Raw genomic sequence first — 19,045 nt, 5'->3', positions numbered from 1 at the left:
GTTTTTTTTTTTTTTTTTTTTTGCGGTACGCGGGCCTCTCACTGCTGTGGCCTCTCCCGTTGCGGAGCACAGGTTCCGGACACGCAGGCTCAGCGGCCATGGCTCACGGGCCCAGCCGCTCCACGGCATGTGGGATCCTCCCGGACCGGGGCACGAACCCGTGTCCCCTGCATCGGCAGGCGGACTCTCAACCACTGCACCACCAGGGAAGCCCCTTTTAGGGTTTTTGTTGTTAGTAATTTCGCTGTTTAAAATGGCGACTGTGCATAGTTCTGAAGTGTTGTATAGTGTTCTTAAACACAGGAAGGGTGTGATTAAACTTACTGAGAAAATATGTGTGTTAGATGTTTCATTCAGGCAAAAGTTAAAGTGCTGTTGGCTATTAGTTCGGTGTTAGTGAATGAACAATATATGGTGTCTTTAAACAGAAACCCACAAAATAAGCTTATGTATTTATCAGTTGACAAAAATGTTGGGATCAGAGGTCCCAACGTTCAAAACCTGTATTTTCATTTTCCCTGGAAACAGTGGTTCAGTATTTGCTAGATCAGTGTTTGTGTTGATACCATAGAACATGACTACTGCAAATATCAGCATTTGCCTATGTATGTGTATATATATATATATGTATATACACATGCACACACAAATGTATACACATATACAATTATTTATTATTTAAAATTTATTTTGCTAAGTGTAGATATTTAAAGATTAAATATTCTTTTAAATTTAGGGAATTTTACAAAACAAAACAAAGGAAAAAAGGCTAACACCAAACAATAACTTTCACATAGAACTAGTGCATCATCAATATTGAAAGCATATTTGCAGAAGAATTCAATGTATTCATTTTTCATTATTTAAATTGATGCTGAAATAATTATTTAAAGCAAATTATTTAATTTTACTTTCAAATTTACCAAATATGGGAAAATTACATATCTTGTAATAATTCATACTTTATATATACATATTTTGAGTTAATAGGTAACATTTTTTTGAGTATTCACAATTGTGTTGTCAAACATTATATTGTTTTTGTTCTTAATTATTGTCTAATGGGTATGTTCCTTATATCACCAAAATAGAGATCTTAAACAAAATTGCAATAATGTTCAAAAAGCTTTTGAGTATTCACGTTTCTTACAGAACATTCTTCAGAAGACAGATGTTGAAATTGGTAGACATAGTATTGTAGAGCATATAATTTTGATGACAGTCTTCTAGTGTGATTCTATAATATGTTACCATTAAAGGTAAGTAGAGCACAATGGTCTTATGGATTTTTATGGGCATATCATAGAACAAAAGTATATATAGGTACACTTCAACATACCTTTGGGACTTAAGTGTTGTGGTGTGTATGTAGTCTTCTGGATTAATACTCTAGTACCTAGGGCCATGATGTATTGAATATTTTATATCAGTGTGTTTTTTATAGGTTCCTAACACGGGCTAGCATTGCTCAGGGACTTTCTATAATCCTGGACCTCTTCTAATTTTATGACTGTGTAATGGGTCCTTGTGAAGAGTAAGTAATCCTTAGACCATCACTGGAAGGTTACAGCAGTTCCTGATTCTCATAGAAATGATTGTTTAATTACTGGAAAATAAAAATAAAAATTACAGAGCATATTATAAAATTATAGAGTTAACAAATTCTGGATTATAGGAATTAGAGTTGCAAGTTTAGCATTTCAAATTGTCTCATATATGATCCTCACTATGAACTAAGAACTTTTCTATATCATCTAATTCTCAAGCTGAGTTAGAAATTCACATAAAGCTCACTTCAGAGTTGAAATAAATATCAGAAAGATTAAGTTACTTGGCTGAATTTATTAGATAATCAATTGTGAAGCAAGGATGTAAGCCTTGCTAATCTAGTGTCAGAGCTCACATTTTAACCATTAAGCTACTTGGTTCATTTTCATAATAGGTAAGGTGTTTCTGTTTTATTGTGCTGAAATATACATAACTAGATTTATTATTTTAAGCATATCATTCAGTGACATTAAGTACATTCACACAGCTGTGCAACTCTCACCACTATTTCCAGAAACTATTCATCAAAATAAATAAATAAATGGAATTGTTTTGCTAGTGTTCAAAATCCACAGTTCCATTGCATTTCCAACATGCTTTAAAAACACATAGAACAAATTAGAGTAATAAAAACTAGAAAGTTTGAAATCATATATAATTAACACTACCAAATGTATACATTTGATAATATAAAATATTACCATTTCTATTTCTTTCTACTGTTTTAATTGTATAATTCTAGTTAAGCCACAATACTAAAAAAGATTCAGTGTTTTTATCACAGTAGTGCTAAATCTATTCTTTAGCTTTTCCAAAAAACTTGTCATTTCTGTTTCCTTGAAAATTGTATTTATATACTGAAAATGAATATCATTAGACTGTGAAATAGGTAGCCATACTATATTTATTAAGAAAAGAAACACCTACTTTGTTATATAAAGACATAACAAATCTTAGGAAAAGTAATTGAAACAGGTATATTTGTCAAAGTATTTTAGGCATTGGTATTTGAATGTTGATCAACTTCCTTCCTAGAGACTGTGACAAGAGCAATGGGATTTCTTTAGCTCATGTGAAATAATTATTTCTGAATCAAGTTTCTCCTGCTCAAGTAATTGTCTCTGTCAAAACATTTTAACTGGAAAGAAATCAATCATGTTTTTTGAAATAGATTATTTTTTATTTTTTTTGTGGTACGCGGGCCTCCCACTGTTGTGGCCTCTCCCATTGCGGAGCACAGGCTCTAGATGCACAGGCTCAGCGGCCATGGCTCACGGGCCCAGCTGCTCCTTGGCATGTGGGATCTTCCCGGACAGGGGCATGAACCCGTGTCCCCCGCATCAGCAGGCAGACTCTCAACCACTGCTCCACCAGGGAAGCCCTTTCTTTAAATTTTAATCACATAGAAATCTATTAACTTGAAAAGAATACCATTGAATATAAAAGTTGAGTAAGTTTTGGAAATATATCTTTAAAAATAGGATTTAATTCACATAAATGCATTTACATTTTTGATTTCCAAGGTTGATACCACAAAAAAATAGAAAATAGAAAAATGCATTTTGCATTTTACTGCTGAAATATGTGTACTGAGTCACCTCTTCAGAGAGATCTTTCTTAACAAATTATGTTAAACTGATTCCTTTTTTTTTCATTGAGTACTTGGGTTAATTTCCATCCATTTTTGATTCACAAATTTCACAACAAATATAATTGTAATCATTATATTTAATTATTTGCTCTCTTGTCTGTTGTCGTTAGACTCTATAATGTCACATATCACATCTGTCACAATTGAACTTAGTTGACATCCAGTTAATTGGCTTTAGCTTTTGGTATAAGTACTGTGATACAAAATCACATAATGAGATATGTTTGTGTGTATGTGTGTGTGTATATATACCAAAGATCTCCAAACCATAAGGTCACGTCATGGACAACCAATGCCAGTGAAATTTACCAGTTCTCAGTCTAAAAGAAATTGAACTAACATTGCTACTGAGGAGCATAAACATAACTCAAACACTAGCTGACAAAGGGCAGCATTAGCAATGGCAAGAAGTATAGAGCATCAAATTTTAGTTGTGTGGAATGTAATTGTATGCATGGAGGAGTTCTATGAGTTATTTTATTCTGTCTGTGAAGTAGAGATGATTTCATGTAAGCATATCACCAGCTCCCTTCTACTATGTTCATTTTGCCATTGCTCTAAGAATGGCGATTTGTAGGCAGATAAAGACAGCTTAGGGCCTCCCTGGTGGCGCAGTGGTTGAGAGTCCGCCTGCCGATGCAGGGGATATGGGTTCGTGCCCCAGTCCGGGAGGATCCCATATGCCGCAGAGCGGCTGGGCCCGTGAGGCATGGCCGCTGAGCCTGCGCATCCAGAGCCTGTGCTCCGCAACAGGAGAGGCCACAACAGTGAGAGGCCTGTGTACCAAAAAAAAAAAAAAAAAAAAAAGACAGCTTAGAAGATTTCGATCAATATGGGTTTTTTCTTTGTTTTTTAAATATAAGAGACCAGTCAGAGTATTTGGATTTTTAATTATAAATTTCAACCATAGTTTATCACATGGTAAGGACAAATACAGGGTGCAGAATGAAACAGCATTGGTGGATATGATAAAGTTTATCATGTAGATTTCTTTTAGCCATCAGCACCAGGGGAGCATCCTAGGACTGTGGAAGGATGTTCCTTCATTTTGACTTTAAGCTAACCAGCATAAGATAGTACATTTTCCTTGGAATGGCTTAAGAGAAGTTTTTCAGGATTTATTTAATGATTCAAGTGGAATTTTGTGGCATGCCAGAATAAAGACATCCACCTGTTCAGAGCAGCTTTCTGGGCAATCTGCATCATCTCCCTATGTTTGACACTTTACTTCCTCATCAAATGTTTCAGGAGCCCTTGGAAACACTGCTGTGGTTAAATTTTATTTTTCTACTACTTCCAGATTCCATTGATTGATCAGCAGATTGGAATAAAGGCATTTCCAATATACAGCCTTATTTTGAATTAGGATTTAAGGATCAAGCCTTCACACAGTATTTCTGGGTAGACGGTTGATAATAAAATGATAAACACAGAACTCTTCCAATAGTCACATGCTCCCTCTCTTTCAAACTGAGTACCTGCGGTGTTGCAAATGATCCAAGTGGGAAACTTGAAATATTGTCTCCAAACTGTAAAATATAGACATGAGGACAACAGATTCCTGTTTCCATCAACGTTTTTAACCTAAATTATAAACTACTTTAAATCAAAAAACTGTCACGGCGAAAGATAGCCTCAAAACTTGGGTCAATCAGCAAGGGAACCACAATTTCCCAGCTAATTGTGTATATAGCTTTATTCAGGATGTCAGGGCAGAAGGAAACTTATCAGTCATTTTAACAGCACAACAAGGATCGTTTATACTTGGATACCAAACTCTCATTACCCTCAGAAATCATTTTTCAGGGATGTAAGATAAAATATTGAGGAATAAAACATTGATGACTTATGGGAAATCACTAAAATGTTTGCATTTCTTTATTGACTTGAGTTCTTAGTACTCTAAAAGAATTAATACCTTGTTGTCATAATATTAACTCTCTTTTTGGAAAGAAAGTAACTTGGTAGCTTCAACTCAGAGTAATGAAATACATATTTATCATGGTTGCTATAGAAATGACCAAAAACTACTGAAACCAAGGACTTAAGTGATATCAAATAAGAGCAATATCTCAGGATGCCAGTTAAGCAGACTAGAAAATATTAGCATAAAAGTTCATGGAAATTTATTTTTATAGGCAAAATAGTATCAAAATATATTTAAAGCCTTTAGAACATCTTCATTAAATATGTTATAGAAAAACAAAATCACACACAATTTAATGCTGTCATTGTTCAAAGCTCCTTAAGTATACAATTGTTATATAGGCTTGAAATGAATTAATAGAAAGGATTTGCAATAGTTTGATACAAGAAAATATTCCCTGATATTATATCTTCTTAAATAATATGTTAACCCTCTTGACATGGGATGGAGGAATTTATATAGCTCTTCAGTAATGCTTTTTGATGTATTTAGAAATTGATATAGAACAGACTACTTGCCACGAACACAGACTTTGAACATAGATGAAAAACTCAGTCATATGTAAAAGATCACATTGGCTCCTTAGTATCCTCATCTCAGAGAACATTTCCATGGATGAAATAATTGCAAAAAATAAAAAAAAAACTTTAAAAAATTGTAAAAAAAAAAAAATCTCTGATCATGGAGCAGTGAGCAGAAGGAATGTAGGTAAAATTAGAGACAGAAGTTGAAGTGCAAGGCAGTGGAAGACCATGGACCTTCAGGTTAGAGAATATAAACATCACAGTCCTCCATGAGGTCGCATCTTTGACAATGTCCAAAACCAAGTGAGAAATTCAGGATTGCAGGACCTAAGAGTTAAACAAGTTGTGGGGACAACTATAAGAAAAGTGGTATAACACACAAACATAAAATTAGGTAATAAGCAACACTTTTATACAATGAGAATTCTAATTACCAGATTTTAAAAGTTGGCAATTAACATAAACAAAAAATGCAGAAAAATAACAGATTTAAAACTATTACTTAACTTTTTGACAAAACTCTATGATATTTCTTTTTCCTTCATATTTTTCGGCTTCATACTCTTTGATCATCTGTCCAAATAACAGAAATGAAAACAAAAAAGACAGGTAACAGTTACAAAACTGATGCTTTGTATTTCTCAGAACAATCAGCTTTCTTATGATTTTATTCATTGTTCAATTAACCATATGCTTATAGAAAAAATTTTGCGGCATCCTAATGGAATATATGTGGTAAAGCAAGTGGACAGAAATTGGCCTGTAGATGATAATATGCGAAATTTAGAAGGGAAAAATAAAAACATTAAAACAGTCGTCAGTGCTTATTTGGACATCATCTAAGTATTATGCACATACATGTAAATATGGAATTATCTTTGATATGTGTAACTCACTTATTTTATTTGTAACAATATTGGGAATGTGGTATATACTTAAGGGAATGCTTAAAATAATAGCAATATTAAGAATGACAAAAGCTTACATAAGGCATATTCTTTGACTGTCAGACTTTATTCTGACATTCACCAATTAAGATTCATCCATTAGGAGTTTCCTCACCAAGATGGCGTTACATTGTTCCTGACATCACCCACCCCCCCCCCACAAAAAGAACAACTAACAACCATTCAAGAACAAGACACCACGGAGAGAAACCACTGAGAGAACCCAAGCATGAAGCCGAAGCACTCCCCTGCACCACAGATATCAAGACAGCATTCATTAGAAGGGTAAGAGAAGGAGCTATCACATTGGACCTCCCTCCAGGCAGATGCAGCACCACTCCAGAGGTCTTCCCTGAGCCTCTGGTTCCTCCAGTGGTAAAAGAGAACCCAGGAAAGGCAACCAACTCCCCCCAGCATTGTTAGTCACTTTGTGGGAGCCTCTACTTTGATCCTGAACCATGGGAATAGCAGGAGAACCTGCAGTGGCTCAACTGTTGGGAATCTGACTGTGATAGAGAAGGGGGGAGGGACTTGCAACAACCAGCAAATGGATTTTGGCAGGTCAAGTTCACACCTGCAATGCCCAAGTAGTAATCCCAAAGAGTGGATTTGCTCATCTGCAGAACTAAATTGGAAGCACACTCTGACCAGGGAACTCAGCAAGGTGTAGATATGCCTGATACAAATCCTCAAATGAAGAGTTTTGCAGGCCCTGGTTTGCCCATGCTCAGACAAGGCACTGAATTACAGCACCACCCACTGTGGAGAGTGTCTTCCAGCCTTATTTGACCAGAAGGGCTGGCAACAACTCCTGGAAACAGTGCAGCCCAGTGGAGCTCAAGCTGAAAGATCAACAGGAAGAGCTGATCACCCCAGAGCAAAGCTAGTACAGGGCATAGAGCGTCCCCCTGCTACACACAGGCAGGAGGATAAATTTATAGCCAAGGCTAAGGAGAGCTCCTGGCCCATCACAATCAGAGAGCCTGTTTGGGGAGTTGAGAGCAGCCTGGAGTGACCCCTCTTCCTCTCGCCCAGGCAAGGGAGTTCTGACATAGACCTATCCACTGTGAAGAGTGTCTTTCAACCCTAACTTTTGCCAGAAGTGCTGGCAACAACTCCTGGAAGGTGTGAGGCCCAGTGTCACTTGAGGCAAGAAGCAGGAGGCAGGGACTTCCCTGGCGGTCCAGAGGTTAAGACTCCACACTTCCTCTGCAGGAGGTGTGGGTTCGATCCCTGGTGGAGAACTAAGATTCAACATGCCACGTGGTGCAGCCAAAAACAAAAGAAACAAAACAAAACAAACAAACAAAAAAACAGGCAGAATAGATAGTTTGCAGAGCAAAGCCAGTGGCCCTGTTCAGTGAAGGAACAGGGGTGTTGGTGCTGCTTTTGCTGTGCCCAAGCAGGGAATCTAATCTGTGGCCTTGCTTGCCTCTGAAGAGAGCCTTCTAACTGTCCAACCAGGAAATGTAACCAGAGCACACAAGAAGCTGCGTAGCCCATTCAACAGTCCTATGTGCAGAGACATTTGAACAGAGAGCACAACCCATGGCTTCCTTCCTCTGTACTGCAAACTGGTGGCCTCACCTAACCAGAGAATTCAGTGCAGACTCTGGCCTGATTCAGGTCAATAAAAATATACCATAACAGCAGGACCCACCTGCCCAGGGACGTTACCAGAAGACACAACTGGAAATCCAAACTGAGCTCACTGGTGAAGAACTGTCTCAACCAAAGCAAACTGTAAAGTCTGGAAGAGGAGCTTGATTACTCAAATGTGCAGTTACCAATGTAAGAAATCAAGAATCATGAAAAATCAGGTAAATATAATAACATCAAAGGAAACCAATAAAGTTCTAATAAATTACCCTAAAGAAATGAAGATCTATAAGCTGTCAAACAAAGAATTCAGAATAATCCTCCTAAGGAAGTTTAGTGAAATACAAGAATATACAGACAGACTGCTAAACAAAATTAGGAGAACAATGCATGACCAAAACAAGAAGTTTGTCAAAGAAATAACAACGATAAATCTATCTTAGAGTTGAAAAAAACAATAACTGAACTGAAGAATTCAATAGAGAATTTCAAAAGAACTCTTGATCATGAAGAAGAATCAGTGACCTGGAAGATATGACATTTGAAATTATCTAGGCAGGAGCAAAAAAAAATAAAAGAAAAAGAGTGAAGAAAGCCTATGGGAATTATAGGACACAATGAAAAGAAATAATATTTGCATTATGGGAATTTCAGAAGAGAAAGATGAAGGGACAGAAAGTATATTTAAAGCAATAATGGCTGAAAACATTTCAAACCTGGGGAGAGAAAGGAACATCCAGATCCATGGGGTCCAAAAGATCCCAAATAGGTTGAACCTGAATAGGGCTACACCAAGACACAATATAATTAAATATTCAAAAGTCAAAGACAAAAAAGAATTTTAAAATCAGCAAGAGAAATAAGAGAAGATGCATATAAGGGAAACTCACAAGACTATGGGATGATTTCTCAGTAGAAACTTCTGGCCAGAAGAGAATGGGATGACAGGGTCAAAGAATTGAAAGTAAATAACTGTAAACCAAGAATTCCAAACCCAGTAAATGTGACCTTCAGAAATGAAGAGGGGATAAAAACTTTCCTGAACAAAGAAACGTTGAGGGAGCTCATTACTACCAGACTTGCCTTACAAGAAATGCTGAAGAGAACTCTCTGAGTGGAAGTAAAAGACCACTAATTCACATTAAAAAAATAAAAATAAAAAGGTAGTATAAACCTCACTGGTAATGGTAATATAGTCATAGTTATATTCTACAATATGATAATAGCATACAGGAATCACTAATTATCCTGGATAAATATAGATACAAAAATTTTCAATAAAATACTAGCAAATCAAATTCAGCAGCACATTAAAAGGCTTATTCACCATGATCAAGCAATATTTATCCCTGGGTTGCAAAGATGATTCAACATATTCAAATCAATCAATGTGACACGTCACATTAACAAATGAGAAAAAAAAGAATCATATGACCATTTCAATAGATGCAGAAAAGGCATTTGACAAAACTCAACATTTTTTTTGTGATAAAAATTCTTAACAGATTAGGCATTAAAAAGGACATATTTCAACATAATAAAGGCCATATAGACAAGTCCACACCAACTATCATACTGGGTGGTAAAATGTTGAAAACTTTTCCTCTTGGATCAGGAACAAGACAAGGGTACCCAGTCTCATCACTCTTATTCAACATAGTACTAAAAGTTCTAGCTAGACAAATCAGGCAAGAAAACAGAAATAAAAGGGGTCAGAACTGGAAAGAAAGTCATATTTTCAGATGTCATAATTTTATACATAGAAAACCCTAAAGATTTAACCAAAAGCTGTTAGACCTAATCAATTAATTCAGTAAAGTTGCAGGATACAAAATTAATATACAAAATCAGTAGCATTTGTATAAACTAAAAACAAATTTTCTGAAAAAGAAATACAGAAATTGATCTAATTTACAATACCATCAAAAACAATAGAATATTTAGGAATAAATTTAACTAGAAGGTGAAAGATCTCTACTCTGAAAACTGTAAAACATTGATGAAAGAAATCAAAGTAGATACAAATAAATGGAAAGGTATTCCATATTCATGAATTGAAAGAATTAATATTGTTAAAATATCAATAATTTGAAAATCCACCTGTAGATTTAATCCAATCCCTCTCAAGATTCCAGTGGCATTTTTTATAGAAGAAACAACACTCCTAAAATTTATATTACCACAAAAGACCCCCAGTAGCCAAATAAATCCTCAGAAAGTAGAACAAAGCTGGAGACCTCAAACTTCCTGATTTCAAACTATATTATAAAGCTGTGGTCATCAAAACAGTATGGTACACGTATAAAAACAGATAAATAGAACAGTGAAACAGAATCCCAAGCCCAGAAATAAACTCAGTCATCAACAATCAACTAATATTTGATAAAGGAGCCAAGAACACTCAATGGAGAAAAGACAGTCTTTTCAATAAATGATGCTGGGATAATTGGATATTCACATGTGCAATGAAAGTGGCCCCATATTCTATAGCACTCACAAAAATTAACTCAAAATAGATTAATGACTGAACTGTAATGCCTAAAACCATCAAACTCCTAGAAGAAAACATAGGAATAAAGCTTCTTGACATGGGTCTTGGTAATGATCTTTTGGATAAGGCATCTAAAGCACAGGTAACAAAATAAGAAATAAGTGGAGTACATAAAACTAAAATTATTCTGCACAGCAAAAGAAACCACCCACAAAGTGAAAAGAAAACCTGTGGAATGGGAAAATTATTTGCAAACCATATATCTGATATATATATATATATATATATCTTATATATCAAAATATATAAAACACTTATATTACAACTCAATAGCAAAAAACCCCAGATAACCCAATTGAAAAATGAGCAAGAAACTGAATAGACATTTCTCTAAAGAATATGTGTAAAGGCCAACAGGTACATGAAAAGATATTCAACATCACTAGTCATTAGGGAAATTCAAATTAAAACTGCAGTGAACTATCACTTCATGCTTGTTAGAATGGCCATTAAAAAGACAAGAGATAAATTCTGGTATGGATATGGAGTAAAGGAAACTCTTGTGCACTGTTGGTGGGATTGTGCATTGATACAGCCACTATGGAAAACAGTATGAAGGATCCTCAAAAATTAAAAATAGAATTACCACATAGTTCAGCAATTCCCCTTCTGGTAGTATATCCAAAGGAAGCAAAAACACTAACTCAAAAAGATATCTACACCTGCATGTTCATAGCAGCATTATTTACAATAGCCAAGACATGGACACAACCTAAGTGTCCATTGATGAATAAATGGTTAAAGAAGTTTTGGTATATAATATATGTGTGTGTGTGTGTGTATACATACATGCAATGAAATATTATTCAGCCATAAATAAATGAGGAAATCCTACCATTTGCCACAACATAGATGGACCTTGAAGGCATTAAGCTAAGTGAAATAAGTCAGACAGAGAAAGATAAATACTGCACGATCTCATTTATATCTTGTATGTAGAATCTAAACCAACAAGCAAAACAAACAAACCCCCAAAGCAAAAAACTCACAGGAAAAGAGATGACACTCAGACTTGTGGTTACCAGAATCTGAGGGTGGGGGAAGAGGAAATTGGAAGATGATGGTCAAAACATACAAATTTCCAGTTATAAGATAAATAAGTGCTACTAGGTAGGTAATGTACAGCATGATGACTAGTGCTAACATGGCTGTATGATATATAAGAAAATTGTTAAGAGAGTAAATCCTAAGAGTCTTCATCACAAGGAAAATATTTTTTTCTTTTTTCTTTTTATTGTATCTGTATGAGAAGATGGAGGTTAGTTGAATTTATTGTGGTAATCATGTCACAATATAAGTAAATCAAACCATCCTTCTATATGCCTTAAACTTATATAGTGATGTATATGAATTAATTCTAAATAAAACTGGAAAAAATATTTGTCCATTAATGCTCATCCATGATGATATTTACAAATTTTCCATTTCATGAAAAAAAAAAAAAAGCTGCAGGCCTGTCTATACATAATAGGAAATAGATTGGCAGAATAAATTTGACCTTTTAGAAAAAAAATTGAATTGTTATATTTTAAATGAGGAAGGCTATAATATCCCACTTGTATATTCTTATTCAAAACTCCTGTACAATTTTTTTGTAATTGGACATTTTGATGTTAGAGGTGAGAGAAATCTGTACTTTATCAAACTAGTTATTTCTATTTGCCTAATTACTACATGGAAGTAGTGGGAATATTTTAACCAGCAGCATTTCTACTTTGAAAATACATATTTTGATAATTTGTTATGTTACATTAACTTTTCTAACAATATTGACATTCTTAATCAAGATGTAAGTTTTCTGGTCTCTAACTTGGAAGATTTGTAAATATTTTATACTATTGCCAAATGTCTACACTACAGTGAGAGGGATAAAAACAATCAGCAAGCAATCATAAATTTATTTAGCAAAGTAGATTCATGTTACCCAGTTTTATATTCCAAGAGCAGAATTGCTCTGTTCAGTTGATATTGTCAGCATTAACATTTATTTTTTCAGAGTTGTTACACTGAGCAAAATGAATGTTGCCTAGGAGTTTATTGGAGAGTGAATGACTTGATTTGAGAAAATGTCATCTACGTGAACTGACATTTTTTGGAAATATTGACTTCCTGATCACCTCCACAAATATCATCCAATTAGATCATATTATTCCAATAAATTTCATATTATCCTCTTTTCAAAATCCAATATGTTTGGGCTCATGTTTGTGTACGTGCATGAGCCTTTCGGTATGTGTATACATCCATATAGACACTTTAGTTATGTCAATGACCTATGAGCAGGCACTCATTGTCTTGGAATAGGAGGGTAACAAGATTTATATTCTTTGTATTACCTACCAAATACTGTTAGACACTTTATTACCCAGCAGAAATCACTGAGGAATAGGTGAAATAATTTACATACTAGATTCATTTAAAGATAGGAACTAAGATCTCCAATCTCTAAGCCACAGAATTCTTGATTAAGAAGTGCTATTGTAGAGCAGGATTGCTCTGATCAAGACTCAGGGGCAAGAAAGGATATGTAATTCCCAATACCTTGACATAAGGGAGAATATTATCTGACATCTCAGGCCCCAAATGAAGAATAGACAGTAAGGTCTGGTTCTGAAACTGCTTGGATGAGGTTGAAAACCCATCTGCACTTGCACAATCCAAGAAGATGTTATCTGGGATAACAACAGGTTAAACAGGAGCCATACAATTAGAAACTGAAATACATAGCCAACTTTATGGGCTGTTTAGCAACCTGGACATTGCTGAAAATTGAAAGTGTCCATGAGATAATTTACATGTAGCAGTTGTAACAACAGGTATAGTCACAAGCAACTTTTGTCACCACCTCCTTATTTTTTTTTATCAAAACAAGGCTAATATATTTGTAATGCAGGAATACAACTGAGATGATTGAAGACAAATCGATGATAGATAGATAGATAGATAGATAGATATAGATAGGCAGATAGATAGATAATTAATTTCTCGGGGCTAATGTAACAAAGTACCACAACCTAGATGGTTTAAAATAACAGAACATTATTTTCCTACAATTATAGAGACTGGGATTTCTGAAATCAAAAGTTGGCAGAGTTGGTTCTTTTGAGGTATCTGAAGGAGAATGTGTTCCATGCCACTCTCTTAGCTTCTGGTGGTTTTAACAATAAACATTTGTGTTCCTTGGCTTGTAGACATATCATTCTAATCTTCCACTTTTACATGGTGTTCTCTCCCTGTATCTCTTCAAGTTGTCTCCCTCTGTGATGTCTGTGTGTGTCCATATTTTCCTATTTTTAATAATGACACAGGTCAAGTTGGATTAGGGCCCACTTTAATGACTTCATTTTAACTTAATACCTCTGTATAAACCTCCATTTAAAAAGGTCACATTCTGAGGTACTGAAGGTTAGGACTTCAACATATCTTTCTTGAGGGACAAAATTCAACCAATAATAGATAGATGGATAGATAGATAATATTAAAAGAGGTATGTAAACATTTATTTCATATTATATTCTTTCTATATTTTTTACAAATGGCAGTGGTATCAGCCTCATCAACTATGTATGTAAGATGTTAAGATACTAGTCCTCAAAATAAAAGAGGAGATTAGAGTTTCTCTTTATTATATATGCAACATACTTTTTCACATTTGATGAATTAAAAAAACAAACCACAGTGTCCCTAGTTTGCCAGGTGGAGGAAGATGGTATAGAAGGAAATTTCTGTAATTGTTTCACATATTAAACCATATGATAAAGTTAATAATAACTTAAGTTTATATTAACTTAGATTGAGTTAAAAACCTGTGACATATCATTCCAGTCATGTAAAGAAATGCTCTAAATATAAAGAATAAGAAATAATCACTATCCTCAAGAAAATAAAATAAGATATTCACTGAAAATCTTAGAAGGGAGTGCTAATGATTTCGCTATTTATTTATTTATTTATAATACATTTATTTATTTATTTTTGGCTGCGTTGGGTCTTCGTTTCTGTGTGCAGGCTTTCTCTAGTTACGGCGAGCAGGGACTATTCTTCATCGCGGTGCGTGGGCTTCTCAGTGGCTTCTCTTGTTGTGGATCACAGGCTCTAGATGTGCAGGCTCAGTAGTTGTGGCTCACAGGCTTAGTTGCTCCACGGCATGTGGAATCTTCCCAGACCAGGGCTCAAACCCATGTCCCCTGCATTGGCAGGCAGATTCTTAACCACTGCACCACCAGGGAAGCCCCACAATTTATTGCATAATTTATCAAAGCTTATAGAAGATTTTAAATGGGAAACAAAATTTTAGAAAATCAAATCTCCATTTAAGGTAGATGAATGATTGTAGAAAATAGAGAGTTTTCCCTAGAAATAGCCTAGAGGTAAGAAGAACAAGATAACAGTGTTTTTTAGATTTTGCCTTCTTTTCCAAGAAGCAATTACAGTGGAGTTGATATTTACAGACATTGGTAACTGATCACATGTGGGAAAGGGAGAAGGAATGTGAAACAAAAATGCATAGACCCCACCCTATCCCAAAGCTTAATCCTTGAGTGTAGCTACCCTGGTGACTCAGTGCTCTTCCATTTTGAAAAACTAAAGATAAAAGCTAAAATTCTGGTATTCAAAAGCACTTAGTTCCTAAAATTCTGTTGGGAGTTTTTATTTTTTTCTCCTCTTTCCCTTCTTCTTTCCTTCCTTCCTGCCTGCCTGTCCACCTGCCTTCCTTCCTTCCTTCTTTCTTCTTTTTTTTTCTACCTCCTCTCCTTTTCCTTCTCTTCCTCCTCATTCTCCTTCTGAAGGAAAGAACAACATTTTAAAACTAAAACTAAAAACAAACAAAAAGAAAAAACTGGAAGTTGGGGAAAAATGAAAAGATATAGGTAGTTTTAACATATTGCATGAAAAGTGAGAAAAATGTTTTATGTGGTTCAGGGTGCCTGGGAGAGAGTATAAACCAGACACTGAGATCCAGTATGACAAACACTAAAGAAGGAAGAAGAAAGTTCTACCAACACAAGGATTATATTTTATAAAACACCCAAGGTGAAAGTTATGAAGGGGACAAAGAAAAAGGCTTTGTGACCAACTGCTCCAAAGATACGATTTTAAAAAGCAAGTACAACAATTTTAAAAAGCAAATACAATAATTGTAAAAAGCAAGGGAACTTAGTTTAGGTATGGAGGGTAGTTTTTACTCTAATTTATATTACATTATGATTTTTTTCTGAGAGGTTTCTTTTACTGAAAATATATTTTAAAAATCTCTTTTTAATCCTTCTCAAAAAAATAAAAATAGAACAATAAACCCTCACATGTTTAGAAACCTCTTCAGGTTGACTAGTTTGCTATTCTTTTCCTGGATTGGCATATCCTCATTCAGTACATAATCCCCATGACCAAAGAGAAAGGAAAGTTACATTAAAATGGATGAGATAAATTTTAGACCCTAATCAAAGTCATGTAAAGAATTCTGACTCCTGGGCTTCCCTGGTGGTGCAGTGGTTGTGAGTCCACCTGCCAATGCAGGGGACACGGGTTCATGTCCCGGTCTGGGAAGATCACACATGTCACAGAGCGGCTGGGCCCGTGAGCCATGGCCGCTGAGCCTGTGCGTCCGGAACCTGTGCTCCGCAACGGGAGAGGCCACAACAGTGAGAGGCCCACGTACCACAAAAAAAAAAAAAAAATTCTGACTCCTTATTTTGTGAAGGAACACTACCTATGTTTTTTGTAAGCAGTATTTTAACATTACAAACATTAAAAGCATATAGATTTTTTTCTAGACCCAGCCAATGTTGACAATATAAATCTTTCTAAGCATTGTTATAAGGTCACCACACAACTTCCTCTTCATTATCTTTTATATTGATGTCTCTTTTGCTCATTAGTTTTATTTTGTGTTAGAGTCCTCTGTTAAGTATTGTCTACAAGTGAGTTGCATTCCCATGCAGTCTTTGAATTCTTGCATTCTACAAACTTTTTTTCCCACACTGAGAAGGTGAAATATCTCTTAAAAAGTAATAATATCTTAACTTGATATATGATCCCTGGGTAGAGGATTCTTTTCATATATTCTTCTAGCTTCCAGTGTTAGAGAGGAGAAGTTTAATACATTTGAATATTTTACTTTTTAAGTGACTTGTCAGTCAGGAAGCTTAAAAGATTTTCTCTCCTTTCCTTTAAGTTCTGAGAATTCAGAAATTTTACTAGGATATGTATAGGTGAATAGCATTATTTTTTTCCTCGAGGTTTCCTGTAGCTCAGTAAACGTTTATAATTTTTAGACTCAAATGTTTCTTCAACCAAGGGTAGCTTTCTCTATTATATCTTAAAATCTTGTTTCCCTATATTTGCTTCTAATTTTCTTTTTTGAATCTGCTATTACATGAATCATATGTCATGTAGTTTTGTTTCACAGTTACTGTGTAATGGATTAATTTATGAAAACAAAATATTTTTTATTCCGTGAATCATCAATTATTGACAGTAGAATAATTCACATACTGGCCTTTTTGTGATTTGTAAACTTTTATCCCCATATTTAGAGAAAAATATCTAGAAGATAAAATAAGTTGTATATTCTTGACAATTTGTATCGTTAATTATTTGCTAAAGTAGAGACATTATTCAGTAAACATTAAAAATGATAAATAAAATACATTCATTATTATAACAGAATATTACATTAAAACATGCTTCTAATTGGTGCATATTTTCCTCTTCACTTCCGTCCATGGATGACTATTGAAAACATGAAATAGCATGTTTTTAAGATTATCAATGTATGATCTAATCTTTACTATGAATTAATCAATATATACTTTTTATCATCAGTAGTGGGCACTCAAATACTTTAAGTAGTTAAAAAATAGTGATAAATTCAGGTAAGTGAAAACTAATCCCATACCACTGATTTATGCAAGTGTGCTCTCACAGACATTTAAATAGAAAATTAATATGTTAATAGATTAGTATATAAAAATATAAAATTAACTTTAATTTACTGTTTAATAGTGTTTTATTAATTTTGAGTATCAAACCAAAGTATAAAAATTAAATTAATTCTCTGTTAATATTTCTTCCCTGTCTAAACACAGTATTTTCTATGTTTACATCTATTAGATGACCATACATTTCTCTTAGTCTTTGAAATTTAATAAACAAGTTAAAAATATTCCTTTGATTTCCATATGTTCAATATGATTAATATGTTTTGAGTGGAATTGGTGAGGGTCTCTCATCAGTTATTAATGGATATACACTTCCATATCCCTAAAGAAGTGAGGAAAATAACATCTCAAATAACTTACTGGCTCTTAAGGTTTTCCACCATAAATCACATACACCTTCCATTTATATTTCAAAGGGCAAATAAGTCATATTTGCACCTAACTCCAAAGGGGAAAGTGAAGTGTAATTCTACCACTTGTCCAGGATGAAAGTTGAAAATATATAGGAAACGGCAGTGAGGCTTTCAACAATATGTAGTACTTTTCTCTGTACAGTTTCTATTTCTTTCCCATGTAACTGTCCATTGCCCAATTTCTTTTACTTACTTACTTATTTATTTATTTTAATTTTTTAATATTAATTGGAGTATAGTTGCTTTACAAAGGTTAGTTTCTGCTGTATAACAAAGTGAATCAGCTATAGATATACATATATCCCCATATCTCATCCCTCTTGCATCTCCCTCCCACCCCTCTAGGTGAACACAAAACACTGAGCTGATCTCCCTGTGCTATGTGGCTGCTTCCCACTAGCTATCTATTTTACATTTGATAGTGTATATATATATATCCATGCCACTCTCTCACTTCGTCCCAGCTTACCCTTCCCAGTCCCCGTATCCTCAAGTCCATTCTCTACGTCTGCAACTTTATACCTGTCTTGCCCCTAGACTTTTCAGAGCCTTTTTTTTTTTTTTTTTTAGATTCCATATATATGTGTTAGCATACGGTATTTGTTTTTCTCTTTCTGACCTCACTCTGTGTTACAGTCTCTAGGTCCATCCACGTCACTACAAATAACTCAGTTTCGTTTATTTTTATGGCTGGTTAATATTCTGTTGTATATATGTGCCACATCTTCTTTATCCACTCATCTGTTGATGGACACTTAGGTTGCTTCCATGTGCTGGCTATTGTAAATAGTGCTGCAGTAAACATAGTGGTATATGACTCTTTTTGAATTATGGTTTTCTCAATGCCCAGTAGTGGGATTGCTGGGGCAAATGGTAGTTCTATTTTTAGTTTTTTAAGGAACCTCCATACTGTTCTCCATAGAGGCTGTATCAATTTACATTCC

This window comes from Hyperoodon ampullatus (assembly GCF_949752795.1).
Source record: "Hyperoodon ampullatus genome assembly, chromosome: 4".
NCBI classification, from domain to species: domain Eukaryota; kingdom Metazoa; phylum Chordata; class Mammalia; order Artiodactyla; family Ziphiidae; genus Hyperoodon; species Hyperoodon ampullatus.
Note: the sequence above shows the minus strand (reverse complement) of the source record.